Source organism: Anser cygnoides, chromosome 4 (genome assembly GCF_040182565.1).
Source record: "Anser cygnoides isolate HZ-2024a breed goose chromosome 4, Taihu_goose_T2T_genome, whole genome shotgun sequence".
Classification (NCBI taxonomy): domain Eukaryota; kingdom Metazoa; phylum Chordata; class Aves; order Anseriformes; family Anatidae; genus Anser; species Anser cygnoides.
Genome location: NC_089876.1, coordinates 55,721,796 through 55,727,795, shown reverse-complemented (window position 1 = coordinate 55,727,795; position 6,000 = coordinate 55,721,796). Strand labels below are relative to the sequence as shown.

Below are 6,000 nucleotides of genomic sequence, written 5' to 3'. Positions count from 1 at the left end.
GCGGAACTAACAGATAGGGCAGTAGATGACGCTTACCAATAAGGAGCTTGGCTTTTGCAATATGTATGAGCTAATTATCCTGTACACGATAAAAGACAATTGAGCTATCCATTAAAGCTGAAGCATACTTAACACTCATATTGAGCGTTTGTGTCTTCCCTCCGTCGCCAACAAGAACATGCAGAGTATCACTGGAGGCCCCACAGCAACGATCATCTCACCAATACTCAGTTAAAGTAATTCAGACCTGGGAGCTGCTCAAAACTTGGTTTGGGGATAACAAAGAGGGTATCCAAATGGGAAAGACTGACATATACACTAAATTCGTATGCAATGTGGAGATTCAAAAGTGAAGAAAGAAGAAAATGGAAAGCAATAATGAAAATTTCCCAAACTGGACTCTAGAATGAGGAAGAAGAAAGAATCCATGTGATAGTTATCCAGGCAAAGATGACAAGAGAGAAAAAATAAAAAAAGAAAAAAAAAGAAAACAAAACAACAACATCAAAAAAACACCTTTTATGAACATTACAGTCACTTCACCGAAGAACTTTGAATGCTGACAACTCACTGCAAGATTCTGTGCCACCTTCTTGAGTGAGATGGGTACTGGCAGTCTGATTGCCTGGAGAGTGAAAAGAAGTATGAGTGTTACACCATACAAACAGGAGTACATATTAGTAAGCTTCTCAATTACATTTTATAACTGTATTAATGAAATTTACTTAGCATTAACTAGATCATTTAGAGTGTAAATGGCAGCATCACTGAAATTGGACTAACCACAATACATTTTTTGCTCAATTTTAATTAACATTTAAGATCTTTTGTTAGACTAACAATATTTTTTAACTTCCTGTATAAGAAGTGAACTTCATAATAATCTGTTGAGTACAAAGATAAGAATTTTCATGTTTTTAAAAGATTAACAGTAAATATTTTTTCTTGTGAGAAATCACATCAGTTGCCAAAGCAGAGTAGGCTTTTGTTTTGCCTTCCAGAAGGGCAATTTGATACAAAAAAAAAAAAAAAAAAAAGGAAATACTGTTTCATGTATATTTGTTTTCACTGAGAATCAAAGTTTAATTTACAATTATTACTTAGTCAGAATTTGTATTTCATATAAGATATGCTTATGAAAAGACTTATGCTTATGCTTATGAAAGACTTCAAATTTGTTATAAATTGTGATTTTATGTAGTTTAGAACCAGTATAGATGTCATTTTTTTTTTTTTTATATTGTATATGGAGGGCAAGAATTGCCTATTTTCTGGTCCATTGCCTTAATCACAATATCATCCTTCTACATACAATCTGGGATAATAAAGAAATTATATAATATGGATTTTTCAAGCTTCATTTACAGCAAATTGTCTGTAACCAGGATACAATTTTATTGAGTTTGTCTCTTAAGTAACATTCTTTATCTCAATTTGAAAGTAACAAATCTTTTGTATGCAGTGAGCACTTTTTTTTTTTTTCCTCCTTAAATTGTTATAAGTTATTCACAATCTCATCAGCAATGAATGAGTGTATATTCAACCATTCATGGTGTGCTCCCTTTTTTAGGCTGGGTAAGTGACCATAGCCAAAATATTTCCAACAGTCAGACCTGCCTTTACAGACTCCAATTTACCTTTATAAACTAAACAATAGCACAAGGACCAAAACCAAATCTGATGAACTTTTTTGCTAATGAACTCATTAGATGGAATACTTGTAGAAAGTGGATCACAATTTTCTTTTGGATCTTTACTTTCCAAAATCAGCTGTGTGTAGTAGTTCAAAAGTCAGCATGTAGTAATGCAAATATTTACTGCCAAAAGCCAGTGAATTAAGCACCGCCTGTAGTTAGCAAGACATTATAGAAAGCTACACGATGATAACTCTAAGTTTAACTAATTCAGGTTTATTTGCATATGAAAAACAAGAAACATCTACTGAGAATTAATATACTCCTTTCTCAAGTACCACAAATATTTGATGCAGAAAATAAATCTCTCCGTAATTAAGGTGTTTATTCCAACTCCCAAATCCATCAAAATATAAAGCCCAGAGTCAGTAGTGATGCCTATCAGGTATCAGGAAAAGCAATGGAATTACCAGCAGCAAGCATTACACACTCTCAAAGTGATCATGTAAGAACATTTGAAATTCCTTTTCATGTCTATCAGTTAGAAAGATTTCCCATTATGGACACACAATGAAAAATTAAACCCACTCTCTGCCACAGACTTTTTTCCTTTACAACAAATTTCAAAAGTTTTGTCTTGTGTCTTATCAGCTGTAGAGGTCTGACATGATCAGTCCACATCTTCAGACTGAGGCATAATTCAAGTAATCATATAAACCGAAAATCAAAAGCCACATTGATTCATAAGTCTGTAGGGACCTTTTTTTTTTTTTTTTGTGCAAATTTGAAGATTACTTTCTGTGTTACTATTCTTTTTGGAATATATTAATTACTGTAACCCTAAGTATTGAAAAAGAGATTATAGCATTAAAAAATAAGTACAATGTCTACATCAATAACAATTTTATTAAATGACAACTATAATTACATATTGATAACATCATTAATATTATTATTTTTAACTACTCTTAGCACAGTCATGACCCAGACTATAGTGAATACCATCTTTTTGTCTAGTTACAATAACATCTGTGTATTCAGTGGTAAGAAATATATTGTCCTGTCAAGAAAATATTTTTTCCTCAAAGTGAGCTCTTTTCATCGCTACTGAGAGTTTTTTATCCTTGTTGGTCAAGACATTCCAAGATATTGAATAATGACAGTAGATCTAAAAATAATGATGAACGAACAGTAAGTAGCAGAGAGGGTCAGAGAGTAACCAATCTTTCTGTCCACTCCATGAATCCGAGATAGCACTGATATAAACAGATGAATACATGAACTTGATGCACTTTTTATCAAAATCTATAACTCATATTTTGAGCATAAATTTTAAAAAGACTTCTAATTAAAAGAAAATAAATATATCTGAATGGATAATATTGCTTAAACTATCACAAAACTCTAAAATCTTAAGAACAGGAAACCATAAGTTAATTTTTGAACTATATTACAAAAAGTAATTAATAAATAAATAAATAAATGGTACAAGTCATCCCAGATACATTTATCCAATATGTTACAATGACAGGAGAACTGATGAAGATGCACCATTTTCCTTGTAATTTATATTCAGAAGCTAGTAGTGTAAGTAGTAGCAAAACTATTGCTTCTCCTTCTCCTAGTCAAAAGTTCTCTCTATTGATAAGCAGAGAGGAAGAGTAACATATTATCTCAATTCATTTTTGGATATATACTACGGAATTAAATATTAAGCTCTCAGATTATCATTGACAAGGGCTAATCTGAAGAACTCTAAACACTTTAGAATTAATCTAATCAGCTTTGGGAACTGATTTTTTTTATTTTTTTTTGGGGGGGGGGGTAAATTACATACAAGATAATGCCTTTATTCTTACTGTACTAGATTTCATTTTTACTTATGAAGTCAGCCTTCTTGTTCCAAGATTATTTTGTCTGTTCTTCTAGCATAAAGACTTGTATACATACCTATCTTCAGGCATCTAAGCAGATCTACGTTAAGGTAAGTAGATTTAAATTATTGCAGATTTCAGGTTTGAATCTTTCTGATTATGGTTTAAATATGCTCATCAGAATGAATAAACATCAGTTATTTATACAAAGTTTATACGAAGTTCCAATTCATTTTTTCTGTGTTAAATAATGATTTATAGTTAGAAACAAATTGGTTGAGCAATGATGTGCTCAATATAATCTATACAGAGATAATTAAGGCTGTTAAACAACAATAAAAGGCACAAGTTTTTTCAGTTACTAAGTATAACCCCTTTGCAAAACTAATGGTAATAGAGAAGCCTTGGTTTTTTAAGGTATTGTGTGAATACTCTCATATTTTTATTTTGTCAGAGGAAGGGAAAAGAAAAGCCTATATAAACTTGTTGCAATAAACTCTTCTTGTTTACTGCTGCTACGCTGAGTTTAAGTTAAGGTCAGAAAAATCCTACCAGAAGACCTTGTCTGAAAATTCAGGAAAAATTGTTGAATCAACCAAGAGTTCTGCTGTGAAAAACATTTTCAGTACCAAATTCAACAGGGTTTTCCTTTCCCACTTTACAGCCTAAACAAACACTATAATGGTTGAATATGTGGAAGATGAGAATTACAATCCTGCACAAGCTGAGACCTCATGCTACAGTACAGGAAAAATTCCAGGGACTGTTTCCTAACTTAATTTCCTGAATTAGTTCTTACAAATTATTTTCCTTGGATTAGCTTTACAGACTGGATAAAAACATGTTGGTCAACTAAATTTTGTAGGCAGAACTAGTTATAATTAATTGAAGAATTTTTAATGAACTAAATGAATTTTGTGTCAGGTTGCTACCAAGTTGTCTGTGAATACTTAGCTGATATTCTGAAAGCATTTCATAAATTTAATTTCTTAGTTTCTGACATGATTTCTTCGAGAACAAGAGAATTTTTCATTACCATTTCTGATAAACAAGAAAAGCAATTATACTGATAATTCAGCAATGCTATCTAATATTTGAAATTTTAAATTGTTGTGAGTCACAAAAAAGGATCATTTTGCTTTGGTTTAACTTTCCCAGATTGGTGAGAAAAACAGAACTCTGTTTTATGTGATGATGTACTTTTGTATGTTCACAGTTTCTCATCTAGCCTTTATTCATATAACCTTTCCTAAAGAATCAATAAATGTGCACTCACTTAGATCCTGCTGTATTACAACCATATTCAGTTTACATCAAAATGAAATTGTAATGTAAAGAGATTGACTTTGAAAGTCAGTTTCTTGTACGACTTGAGATGCATGGTAATAGACTGTAGTGAGAAGATGATAAAAATATTTTTTGCTCAAGTTTCCTGCAGCCATGCATTTTTTCATCTATGGCAGAGTAGATGAGAATGCGGTTCAGGAATCTTTGACTGTGAGACTTTTTTTCTGCAGGTAATAGGTTTGCTTGATTAGAAATTACAAGATAAGACTAATACGATTGTTTCATTCAGAATCCTCTTATATTTTAAGAGTACATACACCAGAATTTAAAACTACTAAGTTTAAAATGTAGTCTCATTTATAAGTCATATGAACTTGCAGCTAACATCTGATGCTTCTCTCTCCTCTTCTCACAAAGAACAGCAGGGTACAACTGAGCACAACAAAGCCTCCAAATAAGATATTAAATATGCTTTGCAAAACTGATACAGAAACAATTCATTTGACCAAGAAAGACTTGAGTCAGAAGAGGAGGGAAGCGTTTTCTTTTCCAGTAGTTGATTTGATTTATGATAGCGCAGACTGAATGGGGAACTACTTTTGAGAAAGTTCAGCTGGGAGGTGCCCTGCATCCCTTTGCACAGCTCAAGTAACTTCAAGGGCAATACCTGTGATGGAGACACTCCCTCTATTTTGTGCTGGCAGCACTCTGGCTCAGGTGTTGCTACTAAACAGGCCTAATTGGACACAAGCATTGTAAATTCATAAGAGTCACACCTTACCAGGGACTAAGCCTTGTTTAAGGACATGAATTCCAGTGCAGTGTAGTTGAGGAACTGCTAATAAGAAAGAGAAAAAAAAATAGCATATGTTACATGAATGTAAAAGGATGAAGTTAGAGTACAACTCAACAATTTTACACTACAACTACTTGTAGCCACTAGGGCCCATTGAGCTCACCTATACAGCAGTGGGCTATACTGTGATGATCTCCGCTTGAGCAGGGATGCCTCTCAAGGCTACTATGTGAGGCTGAGATATCCTGTATCCAATGTCTGCTGTTTGCAGTGAGGTAAGTGTCATCTTTTAAATGCATGCAATATTTATATGTGTCAAGCTTAAATAACACTCTGTATGCATCAAGTTAACTTAATTATTTGGTATGTAGTAAGCAGTAGAGAGTTTGACTACCGTTTAACCATAATA

The 6,000-nt window shown here is 32.8% G+C and overlaps 1 protein-coding gene across 4 annotated transcripts in view; it reads left to right on the top strand.

The window, feature by feature from the left end:
• The first annotated feature begins 294 nt into the window (after nucleotides 1-294).
• Nucleotides 295-6,000, top strand: part of LOC106041754 (uncharacterized) — a 38,593-nt gene continuing 32,887 nt past the window's right edge. The window contains exons 1-3 of one of the 4 annotated variants that reach the window (XM_066996171.1): nucleotides 295-680; nucleotides 3,564-3,618; nucleotides 5,799-5,866. The gene's annotated coding sequence lies outside the window, so the exon portion shown is untranslated. Of the gene's footprint in view, nucleotides 681-3,563; nucleotides 3,619-4,172; nucleotides 5,867-6,000 lie in introns of all 4 variants that reach the window. The other 3 variants (XM_066996170.1, XM_066996169.1, XM_066996168.1) reach the window with 3 other exon arrangements.